At 35.1% G+C, this 23527-nt stretch overlaps 1 long non-coding RNA gene across 1 annotated transcript in view; it reads right to left on the bottom strand.

The window, feature by feature from the left end:
* The window catches only part of LOC138698099 (uncharacterized), a 705220-nt gene that overhangs the window by 470464 nt on the left and 211229 nt on the right, over positions 1 to 23527 (bottom strand). The window contains exon 2 of the long non-coding RNA XR_011331696.1: positions 7469 to 7510. This is a non-coding gene — a long non-coding RNA (uncharacterized lncRNA). The remainder of the gene's footprint in view (positions 1 to 7468; positions 7511 to 23527) is intronic.

Here is a 23527-nt window from a genome sequence, read left to right as displayed (position 1 = left end):
GAACTAGTAACGAAATAAAATAGAATTAACAGTTAACAGTAAAATATTTCCTCCGATTTCACACACATAATCACGCACGCACACACACAAATTTTACACCACTATAAAGAAAATGTCGTAAAGTGTAATAATTATAAGCTCCTTCTCAATATTTATTTATCAATAGCTTAACTGCGCAGATAAAGGTTCTGCTCTGAAGTTATGATATTGAATACCTACCTTAATTATCTCCCTTATATTCTCAAAGTATCATCATGTTCAAATGACAAACATAATTTCTAGTTATTAAAATAATTAATTACGAATTATGTTCATAATATTTTCATGCGAATTCTACATTGTATGTCCAGAAGTAGCAAATTTCAAAAGCGACTATAAAACTGAAATATTTATGGACAACTGGCTTAATGAAATTGCAAACTCTTTTAATAAATATATTTAAAAGAAACACGATGAATTAATTTTAATGCTGCGAGATTGTAATTCGAGGAATCGCAATCGATATCCCAATTCGGTGAAAAGTTTAATATGCTATCACCCTCGGAATTCATGTTAATTAAAAGCCAAACTTCCATATAAATTCTCTCGTGTATTCCTAGAAAATAATTCTCCCACAGGAAGTTTCTCGATGTATGAACAAATAATAATTAATTTTTACGCTGTCACTTTTAAATGCAGAAATAACAATGCCGAGGAAAAACGTCATTGTATAGAGAATTTTAGAACAAAATTATTCATATAATAATTCTAAATGGAAAATCTGATCAATAGTATGTATTTTTTATGCTGTTATGTTAAAATTGTAAAGCTCTCCAAGTTAAATTTTTATTTTGTTGCATTTCTAGCTCAATGTTCATTAGTTTAAATACACTAATAGCCATCACATAATCCACCGTTAAATCCAATCGAGTATCGCAGTTTTACTACGGCTTTGATAGAGGATTTATGTTTAGTGATTATCATCTACTCATACAGTCATTATGATTTGTAAGATAATAAAGTGATTGGACGGTAAGTATGAGCGTCAAGAAGAAAGCTGGTATAAGTATTTTTATTCAATTAAGTAGATAGTTAGATGGATTTATTGAGCAATATTATACATAAAGATGTACTATATTATCAGAATTTTCTCTTAAATCCAATGCACGGGTCTTCTAACCGTAGGTGCTGTGTAAAGCAAGACCTACTTTGTAGGTTTCACCCCCCCCCCCACATATGATTAGATACAACCACTCCCCAAAAGAACACACAGATTAAAATGAAAATGGCACAAACAAAACACATTATATATATATATATATATATATATATATCCTAATCTAAAACAGGCATAAAAGTGTATAATTGAGTAGTTACTATTATCCCTTCGTCAGTTCGCATCACAAACTTCAACAGCTGAAGTTCTAATCTGTCTCGTCTTCAAGAGGAACAATCCAATCTTTTGTTCGCATTCTCTATTCTCCATGAGGTCAAGACATTGAAGCGAACCCCTATTCTAACTTAGCATCGAGGGTGGTAGATATTTTCTCCGGATATGTTCCTATTCGACACACTGCAATAAAATATGTCTCCAGGAGTCCTTTTCCCCGCACAGTGGACAAAGGCGTACTCCTTCTCCGTTGATAATTTTATTACCCTTCCATGCTCCCAATCTTAGCCACGCTAACCCTGCTCTACTCTTTTGTTACATTAATTTATGTAGTCACACTTCCCCCAGTTAAGCATAAGATCTGATTGTAAGTGTAGTGAGGACTTTTCCGAACATTGAAGCAACAATCTTTTGCTTCTCGATATCAATTAAACGCATCTTCACATTACGCCATATATTAGGTATACATTCTTACTGTTCTACAACGAAAATGAAGAAATTATAGAGATGAATGGGACTTAGACTATTTCCAAACATATGTAGAAGGCCCGGAAGAGGATGGTTCGGGTAATTAAAAGAACAAAATGGTAATAATCATGACACTGTAGGAAACAATGATGGCAATGGTCGTGATAAGGGTAAATATAAAAGACAAGAGTGACGACGACAAAGTAAATAGAAACAGTGATGGAAGTAATGATGATCAGACACCGGATTTTAAGTCCCGATACGGAACGTTAGTTCAATGACCTTCCTGTAAATGAGGTGTTCGTCATTTTCATGGAGGTCAATGAACTCATTGGTACGGTTCCTCCGTACGCCAAGGGACGTGACGTCTTGTTGCTGTGTAGGGACCTAAAATCTGCAGTCTGATGAAGGTAATAATAATGACTGAGGTAATAGACAACATAATATGTAAGACAAAACAAAACCACAAAAACCAGAAGAATACAACACAAACACAAGAACACAAAAAATACATCACACTAACATACAAAAACAAAAACACCCATCAAATTGCAACCTCATTCAAGAAATTAAATTACAACATCGCATACAGAACAAATAACACTCTACAAAAACATCTAAACACACAAACAACACAAAAAAACAAACAAATACAACCACACAGGCGTATACAAACTCAAATGTAACACCTGCAACAACTTGTACATAGGATAGAGAGGCAGATCATTTCAAACACGTTACAAAGAACACATCACAGCCATAACAAAATTACAAAACACCTCCACATATGCAGAACACATCACAAATGCCAACCACAGCTACAGAGACATCAACACAGACATGGAAATACTGCACATCCAACCAAAAAGCCAGAAACTCAACACACTAGAACAATATGAAATATACAGACACACGAAAACACACCCCAACGATATTCTCAACACACAACTTAATTTCAAAACATATACACTCTTTGACTCTACATTACGAATGCACCTTCATAGGAAACAAGAGGCGCCAAGACCAACAACGACCAGTTCTGAAGATGACCCAAAATAGATCGAAACATGTTAACAAGGTATGTCAAAATTTAACACAAGAATGTCTTAACATACATATTCCGAAGTGATACAGTGTTAACAGTTGTGTAATCAAGATGTATAAAAATATTGTGTATGCATAGTTGTTTGAGTAGGAAATTTTCTAAATATATACTTTCCATTTAAGTTTTTAAATTGTGAAATATTTGCACGTAACAGCATCAGACATAAGTCATAATAAAAAGTGGACTGATCCGAAATCCAACCACTAAACAATTTCAGATGTTCGATATGTTCTTGTAAATCATGATTCCTATTAACGTTTGTGACTAACTTACACACTTTACGCCACAATATACCTATATGTTTGTTCTTGACTGAAAAATAGTCACCTCCGAAGTCTTTTATGAGGACAGGCAAAGTTGCAGATTTTATTGGAGACCTTTTAATACATCTTCACAGCATTTTTGCTAGATAATGAAATCATTATGAAATATTTACTTTTTAAACATAAAATAAACATGCTATGTCGAAACAACCTATTGTAATGCAATAGAAAACCCGCATCCATTAAACATCAAATGAACACAGGTCCTTAACGAGACGTTTTTCATTTTGCATACGAACCTGAAGGTACATCAGTAAAGTAACAACTGACGTCATTCTATAGTCAGGGTTTCTTAAACCTGTAGCCGCCTCTAAGCAATGTTTTGGTGTGCAGATGTCGGTCCCTACTAATAATTGATTCAATAAACGAAGCACATTAAAAACATTTATTTCGTCAATTTCGTCCAGAACCGCCCTCGCTGACACAAGTAAATTCCGTCCATAAGCTCTCTGGCTCACTTCAGCAGTCAACTCACAGTCTGTTTTTAATTTTGTGCTAAAAAGTAATTATTTTCCCTCTATAAATGTGAATTGGCCTCATTCAATATTACTATGAATGTGATGGAGGCTATTTCGGCGAATTCATAAGATTTAGAACTCTAAACCAATAGAGGTATGGACCCTGCAATTTTTCGTCATTGTGGAAACTGGTAAAAAATTGAAAATTCCGGTTCCGTGGCAGGCAAAAAATGTTGTGGTTAACCAATCAGTAAAGGATTGGGGAAGAACCGCTCACAGAGGGCACTTGCACTCCTGTCTCTCATGCAGTTTGCTACTACTAAGTGCTGGATCGCCTGCAACATAATTCAACACAGGAATTCTGTGTTTAATTCTGAATGGGAGGAGAAATATTGTGTGTCAGAAGATGAAAATGGGTGTTGTTAGTGTGTTTTCTGTATGGAACAATTATTAGGTACACATACAGTAACATTATAATTTGAGAAGACATTTTATGAACATGCATCATTTTCCTACCTTCAAGTCTGTTATAGCCGACAGCAGATAAGGAGATAGGACACAATTTACTGATAGAATATTATAGGCTAACATCTGCTAAGCGCGTTCATTGTCAGGTTTCAAGATCTGAAACCAATTGACGAAGAATACAAGTTTTTTTCACAATCCCTTCTCATTAAAATATTGCTGGTGCTCCATACATACTGCAACGTGAACTTCTGATATTCCAAAATAGCACGCCTCTGCGAAGTCCACGAATACTGGGTCTAGAATTGTATCGTGCATTCCCAGAAAATTATAACCAACAAATTCGTTGTTTTGCAGGATGCATTGTGGCTGTCTTCGGTTCGACTTATCTTTGAGAACAGATTATTATCAGCAGATTAAACAACTAGAAGAATAATATTGGAAGCCGCATCACTAATGAACATGTATGTGCATTACGTTTAATTTTACTCCAAAATGGAACCAGAGTTCGACGCCATTGCTAACAAAAATAAGTGTCAACTTTCAGTAGTACAGCAAATTAAATTTTAAAAGAGTGAGAAAGAAATCGAAATAGACAAAATATTTAGTCATTTACTTAGAAATGACTTTCAGAGAACCCGGAGACTCATTGCCGTCCTCACATAAGCCCGCCATCGGTCTCTCCTGAGCAAATTAATCCAGTCTCTATCATCATATCCTACCTCCCTCAAATAAATTTTAATGTTATCCTCCCATCTACGTCTCGACCTCCCCAAAGGCTTTTTTTTGCTCCGGTCTCCCAACATTATATCAGCCGTGGCGAAAATGTGATCGTGCGCCGAGCCACTGTGTAACCTGCAACGTGCATAGCACCTATGGAGAGAGGCGTAGACCCGAAGGGGAAGTGAAGCAACTATCTGACTTATTAACGGATTTTATTTTCCTTACGTCAAGCACTTAAATATAATTTTATACAGTATAAGGTTACAAACAATGTTTAGTGCGTGTAACGAATAAAGAAATGAACAAGAAAACATAGGACACATTGTCACAACCTATTAACTGTCGTCAGAATGTCTCTGCGACAGAGTTTCAAGATCAGGAATTATGTCACTTACTGCCAGTCGTTGATCACGAAGGTATTTGTCTGTCAGTCGTGATATAAATTTTGATTTTTACTATTTTCATTGTTGAAAATAATTTTTCACAAACGTAAGTTGTAGCGAACATGGCTTCAACAGAGTAAGCGAAAGAACGAAGCTTCGGTTATTTAATTTTTGGCAAAGATTTGAAAAGTTCAACATTTGTCAAGTCCTTACATCTAGCTTTCATTTAACATCACATCGTAAATCTGTGAGTTTAAATTAAAGATCTAGCCGCATTATTCGTAAAGCTACTGAAAAAGGATCGACATACAGAGATAACAACAACAACAATAATAATAATAATAATAATAATACTTCAACTTTTAATGTTTCATGAGTGACATGTAGTTTAATGCCGTTTTATGTTATACAACCGATTCCTCGTAATACTTGTGAACAAATCATACAATTAATATTCTCATCATATTGTCAGGAAAAAAATGCGTCCTCCCATTCTACTTGAAACTTTTGTTTTTGTAGAGGTACATGGTTTCGAGAGAGACATTGGACGATATGCCACTCACAGGTCAGAGACAAATACAAATGGAACGGAGTTCGATTCGAGTGAGTGAGAGGGTGGGGGTTGGGGAAGATAGGAAGTAAGAGAAATGTACAGCTATCATTGCGAGTCACAATGTGCTCGTGAGTCACATTTTCGCCACGGCTGCTCTATATGCATTTATGAAATATTTAGTTAGCTTACATATTTTCTGCGTTGTTTTGTAAAATAAATAACTATTTCCGGTGATAATATAAGTTTTCTTGTGTAAAATCCCAAACATTTATAGGTTTTGTGGCAATAAAATTATATGTAATTGTCAATTAATTTGTGATTGCAATAAGGGTTATAGTTATAAAGTTTTCTGTATTTCCGTTTATAAGACTGGATTTATTGTTCTCTATTCCTTTCAATAATTGTTTGTTATCATAAGAACTTTCATAAGTATGGTATGTCACAATGTTACATATTTAACACAACTTACTATAACATTAGTAATCTTACCCACACCTGAATCAGTAGAAAGCAATGTGAATGTTGCTACAGTTTTGCAAGAAGTTCAGGAAATTAGGAAAAATTCAAAATATGGAACACTCAGTGTGAATCGAGTTGCAAAGCGACAGTAGATGATACCCAAAAGTGTAGTTTGTTCTCAGAAATTTTAATAAACCCCTCATTTACGAATAAATCTGTAATATTATTTTTATATTATCATATTTCTTAACAAAGTTAGGCGACTTCAGGATCTTTCGTGATTGTTTAATAACCTTATGTATTTTAATAAAAAGAAATAGTTTAGTTAAACCAAATAGAATTCTCAAGCATTTCCATTTTACCATCAACGATAGTAGTGGTTTGCATGTATTGTGTTAATAATCTTATCTTTCTCTAACTTTCAAGGGTTCGCCGCGATAAACCAGTGACTAGTCGTGGCAGTGCTAATGAAGAGATACAGAGCTCGAGACCAGATTGTTTCTCCTTTATTTATTCTTATTATTCTAGCCTATGTTAAGAATAATCCTAGTAATTTATTTGTGGACGTGTTGCTCTTATTCTTTTTAATAACAGAGGAAGATAAATATTGCTTCTTTCCCGGACGCAGTGCTTCATTGTGAATGGCATTATCATATTATCCCTATTCTGGGTTTTCATTCGAAGGAACGTTTATATCTCACAGTAGGTAACAATAATAATAGTGGTATTTTATTTAATGACATTTTCATCTGCACAGTTTCAGTGTCGAAAATCAAAGTAGGTGAGAAATGGGAAAACGAACACTGTATCAGAAAAAGGTTCTCTCACGTGCTACATATTTAAGGCATAGACCACCAAGCTTCACTTCCCCTCTTCGAAGACAGTCATGCTAAGTTTTTATCGCCTTTTAAATTCATATCAGGGTTTGAACTAGCGAACGTCGGATCAAAGGCAACCAAGATTATCTCGAGAAAACCGAAGATTACGATATCTAGTGAAAGTGAAGCTGTTGGTGATTTAGTACAAGGTCCACAGACGAACGATAAACAAATCAACCTTAATTTGCTTCATTTTTCATACCTAATCTATTTCATCATATAAGGCACATTTTGCATCGAAATGTAATTAAGATGAGTCTGCTTGAATAAGTATTGCAACTTACCTATTGAGACATGTACCACGATCAGAAGGCTGCGTTCCAGACCTGCAACCATAAAAATGTGAATGTGAGAACTTTACAAATCATTGCACATAAGAAGGATAGTTCGGATTAGTGCCTCTGATGAGGTTCTGGCTGATATGTACATGTATTATCAGGCAGTACATCTCACTTGACGATGTCGGAGGAAGAATAATTGTATGCATCTTAAGTCCGATTATTGTAATATTAGCTATTCCACGATGTATGCAATGAAGGCGGAAAGGAACTGGCTACCCTACCTCATATCTCCTGTACTAGTCGTCTTGTTATTATCACTTGTGAGATTCAGACCTGTCTTCGGACAGTTAATTAAACAAGTTCGGGTTATAGGCCGAGATATGATATGATATGATATGATATGATATGATATGATATGATATGATATGATATGATATGATATGATATGATATGATATGATATGATATGATATTCATTCATTCATTTCATTCATTTAGTGTTCTTCCCAATGGTAGGTCTTTCACTGCAAACCCAGCTTTCTCCAATCTTTTCTATTTTCTGTCTTCCTCTTTGTCTTCTCATATGATCCATATCTTAATGTCGTCTATCATCTGATATCTTCTTGTGCCCAAACTCTTCTCCCGTTCACCATTCCTTCCAGTGCATCCTTCAGAAGACAGTTTCTTCTCAACCAATGATCCAGTCATTTCCTTTTCTTCTTTCTGATCAGTTTCAGAATCATTCTTTCTTCACCCACTCTTTCCAACACAGCTTCGTTTCTTAATCTGTCCGTCCACTTCACACGTTCCATTCTTCTCCATATCCACATTTCAAATGCTTCTATTCCCTTCCTCTTCACTTCGTCGTAATGCCCATATAATGCTACACTCCACACAAAGCACTTTACTAGTCTCTTACTTACTTCTTTCTCCAGAATTCCGCAGAGATGTTCCTTTTTCTGTTAAAAGCTTCCTTTGTTATTGCTATTCTCCTTTTGACTTTTTGGTAGTGGCTCATGTTACTGCTTATAGTGCATCCCAAGTATTTGAAGCTTTCTACATGTTCTACTGCCTCATTTAGAATTCACAAGTTTATCTGTTTTTAATTTTCTTCCAATGAACATGGTTTTCGACTTATTGGCATTTATCTTCATTCCATACTGCTTACAGTGTTATTTAGCTATAGTAGCATATCCTCTTCTCCTAACAACGTCATATCATCAGCAAATCTACACTATTTATTCTTCTTCCTCCTACTACCAATCCTGTCATGTTTTCAAAACAGTTCTTTACTAAATTCTCTAAGTAGATGTTGAACAAGGTAGGCGATAAATGGCATCCTTATCGAACTCCCCTCCCTATTTTACTTCCTTCTGACATTTCTTCTCCTATTCTGACTTTCACTCGTTGTTTGATATAAAGGTTGCTGAACAGCCTCCTCTCTTTCCAATACACGCCAATTTTCTTTGGGGTCCCCATCAGTTTATTCCACTCCACTCTGTCAAACGCCTTTTTTAAGTCCAAATATACTACATACATTTCTTTATTTTTCTCTATGTATCTCTCGCCGATTGTTCGTAGCAGTCCAATTGCATCTCTGGTATCTTTCCCCCCCCCCGAATCCAAACTGTTCTTCTTCCAAATGTTGTTTCATCTTAGAACATACCTGCATAAACAGCGCTCAACGAGCTGTGTTTACCCTTTCGCCGAAACGGAGAGGAAGATACGTCAGAATGACATAGACTTGCTCTAGGTAGAGGAGAGGGAAACGACCACTCAGTTATTTAGTGGAGTGCAGTGTGTAGGCCTATTCTCAGGAATTGTTTCACTTTGCTTACCTACTGCTACAGTACAGTATGGAGGAATCTAAAAGACGGAACGTAACATTTAACGATATACAGTTCGAACTTCAATGCGACTTAAGGGCTAAAGATCGTTTGAATAATACTACTAGCCTGGTTTAGTTTTACAAGACTGAACATTAGCAATAAAATCCACGACTACACAGGCTGGCTGTGAAAAAGATTGCTATGTTTGGCTCAATATTTATATTTGTGAGCAACTGTTTTCTATAATCAACTTTAATAAAGGCAGACATCGAACATCTGTAACTGATGTTTCATTACGATCAGTAGGCTACTGTTCCTTTCAACTGCCAACAGCATAAAACCCCGTTTTGATGTACTGATAAATAAAAATATAACAAAATTATATTGTATATTTAAGTAGCTATAGAATTTCTATTAATTCTGTAAAATAAATATTTCTTTATTAATTAATAATAGTCCAAGATAGTTTTGCAAACACTGAACGGGAATTCATTTCATAAACATTCTTACTAGTACCGTATTTCCTCTTGTGTATATTTTGTACGAGATCACCCCTTCTTCCAGTCCACCCTTTTACAGAGCGCAGCTAATATCTGCATTCCCTCATGAGCTGTGAGCCGGCTCGGAGAGCGCAAACCTTGTGCAGGCCTGTCTTAGAATATAAACATCGATTCAATATTCGCAGAAGAATCTTCGCCGAGTGTGATATCAGGCTGATAGTCCTAACTCGTTACATTTCTTGGCATTATTTTCTTGGGTATTGGAAGCAACATTGTCTCCGTAAAATCTTCAGGTCTCATATACGTTGCATAATGATAGAATTTCCTTCTTGTCTTCACCCAAGCATTTCACTAATTCAATGGGGATTCCATCAACTTCTGTTGATTTCCCATTCTTAATTTTTCTTGAAGAGATAAGTGAGTAGTTGCAGTGTATGAAATAGTCTACATAGATTCTACTTTATGTTGAAAAAACCCCATGTTAATAGACTGAGTCAACAAGATATCATTTGTTAAGTTTATGTCTGACTGCTCGCGATCCGTCAAGTAGCGCGTACATAATCATTATTTATCTTCAAAATCCAACCAGTCTTTAAAAATAAGTATTTATTGTTTTGATTGGTTTCATTTACTCAAAGGGACAGACTAAAATGTTTAATCAGTTGTCTCCAGTCCTTTCAATTGGATTTTTGTAACAGATATTGGGTCTCCACTTAAAGTAAAGAAACGTTATATCGCCGGCTTTTCGCAGAATATGGAAAAAACAAGTGGAAGAAATATGTTTAGCACGTTAAAAAAAAACAATATTTTTCTAGTGCTAATTTAATAAGTAGGGGGTGAATGTTGATGGCCTAAAAATCTACTTAAAATGATCAATGAAATGCCTTTCAAATAATGGAAAAATGACATGAAATTAAAACGTAATGATATTTAAATATTATCCACCACACTCGCACCACAAGTGCTTAAAAATTAGTCACCTCGTTCCAATGACTGCCAGGAAAATGTCGGAGAGAGGAGGTAAGTTCCTGGAATTTGACGAAGATAAAAGGAAAGGGCATACAACAAAATGAAAGTTTTAAAGGAAAACAATACATTTTAATGAGGGCTTACAATGTGTTTCAATTAGGAGTTGTCCATGTCAGTGCCTTCATTCTCCGTCTCCTCCTCTTTCCGCTTTTCACTTTTGTTACCAGACCTTCCAGAAGGGGAGTGTAAATGACAAAACAAATTGTGGGCGCAGCGTGCATTCTTGCAATCTTTGTGTTAAAAATACTATATGCTATAGTACAGCCCTTCCAAACCATATTGGGGACACAATGTCTTATTGTCCTGGAAACAGTGAAAGTTTCCCCCCCTCCAAACATAAATTCTAAAGACATCCTCGTACCGACAAAAGAACAGTAGCGGTCAAAGCCCTCACCTAAACTAAGCTATTGTCAAGCATTTTGTATTAGGTACTTCTGTTGTGTGAGGTGAAGCCTTCAGTGAAATGAGGGATGCACTTTAGAGTTTGTTCCAAACTATAAAACTCCAAAAAATTCACTGTTATTCATTTATTTAGTAGGTAACCGTAATTACTAGTAGGGCCTACTACTCATCTGTCTGCTTAGAAAAAGATTTAACAGGCTTATATGTAAGGAAGGAAGTAGAATGCATTCAAAATGATCTAATAGTTCTTCATAATATAAAAAAGACCAAAAGATGCCGAAAAAATGTAAAAATGAACTATTAGTTCAAAAACGTCAAAAAATGCAAAAAATGTAATATTAAAAATTAATTTTTTCGTTGATATTAACATAGAAAGGATTTCTATAGGTATTAATAGGCATCGTCCTAATGTGAAAAATGAGAAGACGACTTTTCATAAACATCCGCCCCCTAGTAATAAGCAGTGAAACTGACAGAATAATTTCGTTAGGAGAATGTTTAACTGATAGCAGTGATGCATCAGCTGACTTGTCAATCAGTAGCGACAATGGTTCAGATTAATGGAGGGAAACTCCGACTCCGTGTCCAGCACAGCGGTACGTTCGAGTAACCTCCTACAACGGAGTTTACCCAGTTGTTAAATTATAGTAAGTTTATTGAACAACGACAATACAGCGTTGGCATTATGGATCATTGTAAAAACAGTAAGGTGTGCGATTTATACTCCTTGTGTTCGTATTGTGAATCATCGACGTTCTGGAAGTTTTCTCCACAATAACAAAATAATGAAAATAAATTTCCTGTCGAAATTAAACAGTATTCTTGCTTCGAGAGCCAGTTAGTAATTATACAGCATTTTAAGGGATGTGTTATCGCAGTGTACAAGGCAACCAACGGTCTCTGACCCTTGTGGCTTGTATTGTCTGTTGTTATAATGAACTATTTTTGTAAGTTAGACTACGTAGTTGAAATTGCAGCAATAACCAACAAAATAAGCCTTAATACATGCATCGTGCTAACGATTATAGGTAGTTGTGAAAACAATTAAGTTTCCTATAACCCTGGTATTAACATTAACTTTATGGACTTCATTATATGTGCTAGCTAATTGGATGATGCGTACGTTTAGTTAATACGCAAAACCAACACTACTCCTACACACTTCATAGTCCTCTCTTGTGTATGAAACATACAGCAACTCTTGCGTAATTTCTGGTTCAATATAAGTTACACTATAATATGTTTTATAGCTAACTTTGATCTAGCCCTATCATATTAAGAAACTTTTCTGCTCTATTTAATAAAAGTACAAATCGTTACGGTGGCTCAGTGATAAGAGAGCTGAATGTTTTATAAGACAGGAGGCCCGGATAGAGATCTCGCTCTGCCCTGAATTTAACTTGTGTTATACAAGCCCGTGGTCCAGGTAATGCAGGGATTTTCTTTGGATACTCCGATTTCCCAGTGATATCCCAAGACGTTTCCATCATCAACATTCATTAAGAGTGTAATCTCGACCCATCGCCTGTGGTGTAATGTAGATAGCCTATGACGAAATAAGTGGTCTACGCTTCTCGGCACTAACGACATCTCTAACCCCGCTCATAAAGACGGAATGATTAACGGCAAGTTAAGGGCCTTTGAATTGAGCAAGAAAACAAAACGTAAAGCGTTAAGTATTTAACTTTCAATAACTTTACTGATCTAGGATCAACAGGATGAAACTGAGTCAACTCCGTCTTTTGATGTTAATAACTTACTAGCTAGCCTACATTTTTTTCATTTCATTTATTATATTCCATTGATCTTACATGAGCAATGAAGCTTTAAGATATGGAACAAGTCAAAATTTTACAATATAACAGTTAAATTTTTACAAATGTTTACAATTTTTACAGTTCTTGCAATTTTTTACAATTTTTTTTTAATATTTTGGCGAGATGTAGTGAGATGAGGTGAGGCCCGAGAATTCGCCAAAAGTTTACCCTGCATTTGCCTCGTGGTTGGGGAAAACCTCGGAAAAAACCAACCAGGTAATCAGACCAAAGGGGTGAAATGAAGTGAGGCCGAGGACTCGCCATAGACCATCCGGCTTCAGTCCCACAGCTGGGGAAAACCTCGGAAGAAACCATTCAATGAGTCCAAAGGGGGATCCAACTCAAGCCCGAACGCAGCTCCGGATCAGCAGCCCAGCGAGTCTGCCGACTGAGCTACATCGATGGCTCTACTAAAAATATACAATACATAGCCAATCAGATTGTTAAATTTACAAACGCAAACGATTATTCATCAGTTGAGCTATAATCCAAAACAAGTAAGTTAATTCAATTTAAGGCATAAACAATTCAATCAGTTGTGATATACAGAAATTGATAATACATATCATGCAAACTACTTCAAATTACAAACAAAAACAATTCATCAATAGAGCTATACAGATTACTATTCAATTTAAAGCATATGCAATTAATCAGCCAAAACTATACAAACATATACAATACAAAGTAAGCAGATTAATTCAATTTACAAGCATACTTTCATTAAGCAATACGAATTTGTACAATTAATATCAAGTAGATTAATTCAATTTATAACCATAAACAATTCATCAGTTGAGCTATACAGACTACTATTCATTTTAAAAGCATATACAATTCATCACCCAACTATACAAACATATACAATCGTAGTAAACAAATTAATTCAATTTAGAAACTTATTTTCATTAGGCTATACAAAATTGTACAATTCATATGAAGTAGTTTAATTCAATTTATAAGCTTAAGCAATTAATCAGTTGACCTATACAGTCTACTATTCAATTTACAGCACATACAATTCATCAGTTATGTTAAACAAAAATATACAATGCATAGTAAACAGATTAAGTCAATATAAAAACATATTTTATTTGAGCTATATAAAATTGCACATGTCATTTTAAGTAGAATAATTCATGTTGAATCTTTCGTACACTACTTTTAACAATTGAATATAAATAATTGATTAAATGGCGATCTTACTCTTGTTAATTATGTAAGCATGTGTGGCTTACAGCTGTTTCGGTGCTACTTGACACCATCCTCAGAGCCTACTACATCTCGGCGCTATCTCAACTTCGCTGCCTGTTGTGTGGGTGAGTTCGTGTGATGAAGAGTTGTGTCAAATAGTGTGTGTGTTCTGAAATTGATCTGTGTGTTGAGAATTTGATTAGGGTGTGTTTTAGTGTGTCTGTATATTTCATATTGTTCTAGTGTGTTGAGTTTTTGGCTTTTGGGTTATATGTGTAGGATTTCCATGTCTGTATTTATATTATTGTATGTGTGGTTAGCATTAGTTATGTGTTCTGCATATCGTCGCTTAAGAACCAATACCGCGTAACTGACAAAAATGTAAATTTTACAGGAGAAGGGAAAAACCGAATAAAAACCATAAAAATAACGCAATAGTCTTGAAAAGTGGTGTATGGCTATGAAATGGCATAATTAATTTGTAACTAAGTGAAAATGGATGATCATGGCCGTAGACATTTGGCCATGTCACTTACGCGGTATTGGAACTCTGCCGTTGACTACATTTTGTTAGTTACGCGGTATTGTGAGTCAACTTTAGCAGCTTCAGGACACATGCTGACAAGCGTTTTCTTTGCGTGAAAACTGCCTTCTGGAAATATTATTCGTGCTCTTGTATATGTTAATGTGTTATCTGAATTGTTGACCTACCATCTGACTTGAGGTCAAGGTCGGTAGGCTGTAGCTTGAATCAGCACTAGATTACGTTCCAGACAATGATTGCTGCATTCTTAGTCAATCAAATGCTGAAACTATGGGAAAGGAAAAAGAAGACACAGTTCAATGTTTATTGTTATAATAACAATAATAATAATAATAATAATAATAATAATAATAATAATAATAATAATAATGACAATCTGATACCAGTTACTTTATTTTCACATTACGTATTTGAATAGGTAAGTAGAATTATTACTAAAACGTTGCTGACAAATATAATTTTATAATAAAATAATGAATAATAATAATATGATTATTATTATGATTATTATTATTATTATTATCATTATTATTATTATTGACAATGGACTTGACTGGCTTGCGAATAATGAAAAGAAAATAATATAAAAATATATTTATGATGATACTTTTTCAGGCACAATATTCGTTAAACACGATAAAGAAATAATTATAGGCCTATGCTGAAATCACAAAAAAGTAATCCTTGAGTAACCCTAGTGTGGAATACTATCCATAAAAACTATGGCACAATCGGTTCTATATACAATAATGTGACGGTAATTTAGGCAGGCTACAAATGCTCTTTTTTTTCTGTGCTTTTGCACGAGAACATTACTTTTTTTTTACTCAAGGGACGCCATCAGTACTATTAGCTAACCAATATCGCACAGTTCATTCTTTAATTCGCAATGTACACAGAAACATCTTTTTGCAAACCTGAATTTTTTTCTCATCAACTTTTAGGTTGTAGACAAATGTTCTCTTTCTTCTCGATTCAGAATTTGTACTGCCAGGTCTTTTCGTAGGAATGAAATCAACAAGATTTGATACGTGAACGGTCCTCTGTTCCCAAGTCATAGTTTTCCAGAATGCCTGAAATATGTGTCTTCTCTCATTAGAAATTAAATTACGGCCTCTTACTTTCGAATTTTGGCACATTTTACAACTACACTCTGGCCCCAAATTCCTTGCATCTCTTTCCGTATCATGTGTCACTTTGCCATCTTTCGACTCTTATAGCTAAGATAAGCTTCCTCTTCCATTCTAAGTTTTCTATTTTTCATTTTCTTCCACTTACCCTTTTGAGGCTTTGAACTTCTTTCTCGTTTTCTGTCAAATTTCCATGAAACGCTTGTAGATTCTTCTCTTTACCATTTTCCGACGAATGTAAAGATGTAGAATAAGTAGCACTCACAAATTCTTCGGCGTCGTCTACATCTGAAGACGCATCCGAAATTTGGTGTAGATCCTTCATTGACAGGCCATTGTCTTCAGTTTCTATCCTATTCTATTTCTAGCTGTATTATTTTAATAGTTTTGCTTTAAATCATACCAGACTGCATAATACGATCATAACCTTACCGGTAACACTGGACGAATAATCCCTGATCTCCAGCAGCCCATTTTCAGAAGGACGATTTTCTTTTGCATTTGAATTATCAGGCAGTATACCTACGAATAAGATGAGATTACTAATGTTTATAAATATGATATAAATTGATTAAAAACATGTGTAGTAAATATTATCATCAATTTAGATTTCCTCCTACCGGAGGAAATGGAAGGAACCAAGCTCAGCACCACTGAATGTAGCACAAATTATTTTAGCGGCCCATTCATGATTATTTATATTAAGTACTTAAACTAAGTTTGCTGTTATGATTCCGTAACTGAAGAAAAATAAACTTTTAATAACTGTGATACTTCTTATGCCATACCTTTGTTAATGTTCACAGAAGTTTCTCCCGTCTTGAATGCAGAACATAGCACAGATAGAATTTCGTTCTCGCTAAACTGACCGTCGTCTGATTCATTATCCATTTCTTTTCTTGTATCTGTACGTCTATATAATAATAAAATATTAAATGCACTATATTTCAGTGAATGAACTTGCACTAAGATTCTGCGGGAATTCTGCTCAACTAACATTCAATTGACATCAGTGAAATAATTCTATTATATTTACCTTTTAAATAATTGAAATTGAACACTTCTTTAATCTTCTCAGAATATCACACATTGTTGACACAATTTCACAAGTCAGTAACGAGACCTAGCTTCCGTACGGAGGGCGCGCAGGGAGTAGACATAATAGCCTATCTGTTGTCAGATACGCGGTATTTCCTACAGACTTCTCGTGACTTCAGATACGCGGTATTGCACCCCCCTCCTTCGCACGCAGGCCATTCATGCAATCAAATTCCCGCGCTTGTCAATGCATGCAGATGACAGTGGAGGTACCATCTGTGCAAAAAAACAGTTTTGACCAAAAATGTCAGTTACGCGGTATTGTTTCTTAAGCGACGATATGTAGATGTTTTGTGTCCCCTGGTTATTGCTTTAATGTGTTCTTTGTATCGAGTTTGGAATGATCTGCCTGTCTGTCCAATGTAGAAACTGTCGCAACTATTGCATGTGAGTTTATATACGCCTGTGTGGTTGTATTTATCTGTTTCTGTCGTTTGTGTGTTGGCATGTCTTTGTAGTGTGTTTTCTGTTCTGTATGCTATGTTGTATTTCTGTTTTCTGAATGAGGATGCGATCTTGTGTGTGTTTTTGTTTTCGTATGTTAGTGTGATGTATTTCTTGTGTTCTTGTGTTTGAGTTGTGTTTTGTGTGTTTTTGTGTTTGTTGAGTTCTTGTTTTGTCTTCCTTATGATGTTGTCTATTATGTTTGGGTTGTAACCATTTTCTTGTGCTATGTATTTAATTGTGTTAACTTCTTCTTTGTAGTGTTGTTGGCTCATGGGTATGTTGAGTAATCTGTGTACCATTGTCCTGAATGCAGCATGTTTGTGGTGTATGGGGTGATTAGATGTGTTATGTATGTGTGTGGTGGTAGTGGTTGGTTTTCTGTATATTTTGAAATTGTGTTTGTTGTCAATTTTTGTTATGGTGATGTCTAGGAAATTTATGGAGTTATTTTTTCAGGTTCCAGTGTGTATTGGAGTTTTGGGTGTATTTTGTTTATGTATTGGTGTAGTTTGTGATTTATCGTTTGTTTCCTTTGTATAGTATGAGTATGTCGTCTACGTATCTGTGCCAGTGTATTATGTTGTCTGCATATTTGTTGTGTTCATTGTTAGTATGTATGTTTTTTCTATGTTTTGTAAAAATATCTCTGCTAGTATGCTAGATATAGGTGATCCCGTTGGCAATCCTTCTGTTTGGGTGTAGTATTTGTTGTTGTGTGTAAAATAGTTTTGCTTTGTTATGATGTCTGTGATTTGGATGATTTCTTCGATGTGTTCTTGTGATATGTTGTTGTGTGTGAGCATTTGTTTTAGTATCTGTAATGTGTCTTGTATCGGTATGTTAGTGTATAAGTAAGTGATATCGAAAGATTCTAGTGTTGCAGTGTGTGGAATGTGTTGTTGTTTTGTTTTGTTGACTAGCTCTATAGTGTTTTTTATTGTTGTGTGTTTTCTGAATTTTATGTTGTTTCTGATGATTTTCTCCATGTGTGTGACTAGTTTGTGTGCTGGTGCCTATCAGACCTCTAATCAACTACAAACAACTCAAATGAGCTGACAAGACGCCAGAACTCAACTATGAGTGCACACAAATACTGTGTGACTTAAATTGTGGCTTTCTGTTCACGTACCTCCAGTCACGAATGTTTTATGCAAATCTGGCTTTCAGGTAGAAGCTCCCTTGTAAAACAGGTTTCAATAATTTCAAGGAAAAATTGTTACGGGGTCGGGTATCGATTCCGGGACCCTTCGCTTAGCTCGCGAATGCTCTACCGACTGAGCTATACCAGGAACCATACACGACAACGCCACAATTTTTCCTTTCTATCCACACAACTCAAATGAGCTGACAAGACGCCAGAACTCAACTATGAGTGCACAGATTAAGGGTGTTTGAGAATAAAGTTCTTAGGAAAATATCTGTATAATTTATTATATAATAAGCAAGAATAAAACCTATCAAATAAATTATAAATTATAAAACAAAAATTGGACCTAAATAAAAAACTAAAGACAATATATAATAAAACAAGTAAAAGCCGAATTGATAATCTGTATTTTATATAAATTAATTGTTATAATATAAATACCCCTATTCTTGGCACTTTATTTTTATTGTTTTAAGAAAATTTTTTTTATTGGTTCATATCTTGTAATGGATTTTTCTCTTACTTGTTGGTAATTCGATTTTTTATTAATATTAGATATTATATATATATATATAATCTGTATAATTTATTATATTCAATAATTAATACTTCACATATAGGCCCTAGTTACAGAATTACTGAAAACATGAAACAATTGTCGCTCAGTTCTCATCTTCAATTGTCTACTACACCCGAAGTAACCTACAAGAATTGAATTTATAAATTTTGCCAGTCAAATACATAAGTAAACACGAGTTTTTCAAACTTGTATTTCGATTTTCGGTAGTTTATATGGTTTGAGTCTTTTGTTACAATTTGTTAATGAACCTTTGATATTATACTGAAAAAGACTGTTCGCTGTAACGTCATATACAGAGTAGCTATCATGTCGACGTGAAGCACGTGCTCCAATAGTATGCGTATAAATGTACTTCAATATTTCTACAAAATCAAAATATGGGTATAGAAAATAATACTTTATGTAACTGTAATCAACGAAATCTTAGAAATCGAGTTTTCCCTATTTATTTGAGGTAAGCTAGAGAGACTTTACTTATTATGGCAGCTGTACCTTCTGGTGCAGTATTTGGATCTATAGACAGCGGTAATTTTTTGTTTTCATACCCGGAGTAGTCGAAGAGGAGATAAAATCCTGATACATTTTAGTTGTAAGTGTAGGCCTAAAAAGTGTCGCATAATTTTACAGGATATAGCACAGTTCGAAACTTGAAAAAAAGTTCCTATAAACATGAGTCCGGATATATCCCATGCTACATTGTGACCTCTGATAGTCATTTGTTTAAAAACACAAAACAATGGTGCATGTTTTGAGAGTGGATAGCGTCCCTCAACAGAAGTAAACAGAGAATGTAGTAGTAAACAAAGGTCCAGGATACTACGGTATTTATCATTTTCCTTGCGTTAGTAAGAACGTACAGTACATAGAGTGTTCAGTGATGTAGGCTGTCTTTATGTTTATGCACGACGGGGTACCATTCCATTTTCTACGTCTAGTGCGGCAATATCTAACCCGATCACCTGATCTAAATCCTTTGGATTTCTGGGTATTGGGACATTTAAAGAAATTGGTGTCGACAACGTACAGGCGTTACAGGAGCGCGTATCCAATGCATATGAGCAAATTCGACAACAGCCAGGTGTGGTCGCAAGACTTCGTTATTCATTGAAAGGAAGGGCTGAAGCATGTGTAACAATGCGTGGTAACCACATAGAGCACCTTCTGTAGTGTCTACATAACAGACAGGTGGGTATCGTAGGCCATAATACAGCATGGCCCACATCTAAACAGATATTTGTTTCTCGATACATCTTTATAGGAACTTTTTTTCTAGTTTCGACCAATGTTACCTCCTGTAAAAATATGCGACACTTTTTTAAACACCTGTTTGTATGGTGTGGAACATCATCTTTCGATTACATTAATACTTTATCACACTGATCAAACTGAGAAGTTCTGTAATTAGCTAAAACTACTCTCATAGTGTTGAAAATATATGCAAACTAACTTGTCACGTTCAGTCGCTGGTGCATGTGATTAAACTTACAAAATATGATGCAGAAGTTGCAATCTAATCTTCGATATTATAAATAACTTACCACATTGTAAAGGAGAAACATATTTATTGATAATAAGCGTATAATGAAAATAAGTTGACTATCGTACCTTATACATTTTTCCTCCACTCAACAAGAAGTAACTACTGCTAACAATTACACCTTGTACAGCGTGTAATTGCAGTCTGTGTATTATTTAGTGTACATTACAGTTATATTTACGTTTTATATTACTATGTTTAACTATTTTCTTTCACATATTTTAATGTTCGTAGCTATAAATTAATTGTTTCAACTTACAGCCTAACATTTAAACAAACCACAGAATTAGGATAAAGATTCTGTCTATAATTTTGTTGTGGATTATTTTAAGTTCATAAACAAATAATTGTGTAGAACGCTGAAAACTTTGAAGAAGTTGTAAGTGAACACACAGTAGCCAATTAAAATTTAATTATGTTCTCTTAAACAGAAAATTAAATTTTGCTTTAACCAAAGTATTTTAATATAACTTTAGAGAGACACTTTAAAGTTTCACTGTAAGTGCAGTGGGTTACTTTAAAAAAATTAGATTACTGAAGTAATTTGAATCTAATTGAGAACTGATATAGTCTACTTTTTTCCCTATACTTTAGATGGTAATTCATACCGGATATAAAATGAACTCACTAACCTCATAAAAGTCGAAAAGTGACGTTTCTTCGTAATGTTTTAACTTTAAAATGTCTAATTGTCAGCAGCTGATAGTACTGTTCTCCAACCAAGAGATAAACCGTGAAAGGAATGTGCTTACTATTGCGTCATCTATTGGAGCGAAGTAGATAGATAATATTAGAGTTATAACATCAGTTAAAAATCATGCGCTCTCCTGCATATGTTATTTCCTGTATGGAGGGATTAAAAGACCAGGAGATTAACAGTAATCTAATTTTGTAACTAGGGTAGTATAAAAATGTGTATATCAGTGTTATGATTTGTGCTTTGAGAGACAGCCGATAGAGATACGAGTACCCACGTGTGTGACCTTATGACATCAACATTCATTCACAATATTACCCCGCTTCGTTTCATTCCCTGGAGACTTTCTCGTGGTTGGAGTACAGTATATTTTTATATTTTTGTTGTATCCGAAAATTTTGTGAAGATCTGCAGTCAGAACAATTCCCTGTACTTATACAGAGTGTTAAAAAGTATTCAATATTTTAGGAGGTGCAAGTATGCATCAAAACAATAGAATAATATCTAATAAACATGGGTCCTACAACACATACACTACGAGATCTGAACACTTGTTCATAGGAGGTGCTCAATGTGACGTCCATTCATGGCAATGCATTCCTCTGCCCCTCGGCGTAAGGAATCACGCACTCTTTGAAATTGTGTTTTAATACATTAATAAGAAAGTCCTGATAACGAACCCCAGTTAACCTCTGTGCTAGCACGTATGGCCCTATTAATCTATCAACAAGACCGCCTGCCCATAAGTAGATTGAGAATCGGTGCTGATGTCTTGTTTCTTCAACTCCATTGTGATTTTCATCAGCCTACACATGCTAATAACGAAAATTCACATCATCATCTCCGCTGAATCCCGCTCATATCCGCAACCAGACTTTTATGTTTCAAATTAATTAACTCGCAACAAACATTACCTTTACAAAAATATCATTATTGTCGATTAAGTCAAACACATTTTCCTGGGTATTCTGAATTCAGTCGCCTTATTATCTGTTCTTTGTAGGATTTTTGTTTCGGCATTCTGATACAACTCACGCACTTAAGCAGGTCTACTATTGAGGAGTGTCGACAGTTCGCTCTTTCTGCTCCTTACAGACAGTAGACACACCCTGCAACGAGACGCATTTTGTGAACAATGTACAGTAGAATTCCTCGTATCCGGCAACTGTGGGACAAAGCCAGTGTCGGATAACTGATTTTGCCGGATAATAGGTTACGTAAAGACACACTGTACTGCAGAAACATTTTTTCCATATTGAAATTTAGTAATTTTTATATAGATATTTAAAAATAAAGTTTTGAAATATGTACAATATTTATTTTTAGTACTGAATACGGTGATGTACATTAGGCCTAATCAGTTCATAATTATTGTAAAACTAATACATAATAGCGTAAAAAATACTAAACGTTTTCGTAACCTTATGACAATTTTAAATGGCGATCATGTAAGTCATGTGACGTGCAGAGCAGTGTAGCCAACGTCGCAAATATGAAGACGATGAAGTAACATTCGATGATTTGAGAGTAAGAATATTTCGCTAGTGTTTTGCGGAATCCATCGTGCAACAGCAGCGCTTAGCGGTAATAGCCATTTTACTATCTATCACTCAAATGAAATTTTTGCGCGATTTAGGAACAAAGAATTTCACACTTTCATATTTAGATTCATCCAACACCCCTTCGAAACGGGGGAATTCAAGTGGTGGATTTAAAGATATCATCTCTGCGCATTGTTTGCAAAGCCCAAGTGACAGCTTATCGATGCTACCCGATATACTCCAGGGACATAACGGCTTTCTTGTCTATGTTTTCACGCATGCAGAATATAAAGAGTAAACACGATATGAAAACCGCTCACGTCTTCGTGCGACTCTTCCCTTTCGCATGAATGACTTTTTTTTTTTGCCTAGCCAAAAGTACCGTTGTTTTGGTATTGCCGGTTATTTGGATGCCGGATACGAGGGATTTTATTTATAGAAATTAGTAACTATTCTGATACCAATACTTTTCTTCTCCTCTATTTATAACTTGGTACCGTACTTTGACCCAGGTGGCTACAAGATTAAGTATAACTGGAATTTTTACTGTAACGGATTAGTGCGTACATGT

This window comes from Periplaneta americana, chromosome 4, assembly GCF_040183065.1.
Source record: "Periplaneta americana isolate PAMFEO1 chromosome 4, P.americana_PAMFEO1_priV1, whole genome shotgun sequence".
Classification (NCBI taxonomy): domain Eukaryota; kingdom Metazoa; phylum Arthropoda; class Insecta; order Blattodea; family Blattidae; genus Periplaneta; species Periplaneta americana.
This window is presented reverse-complemented; position numbering and strand designations above follow the sequence as displayed.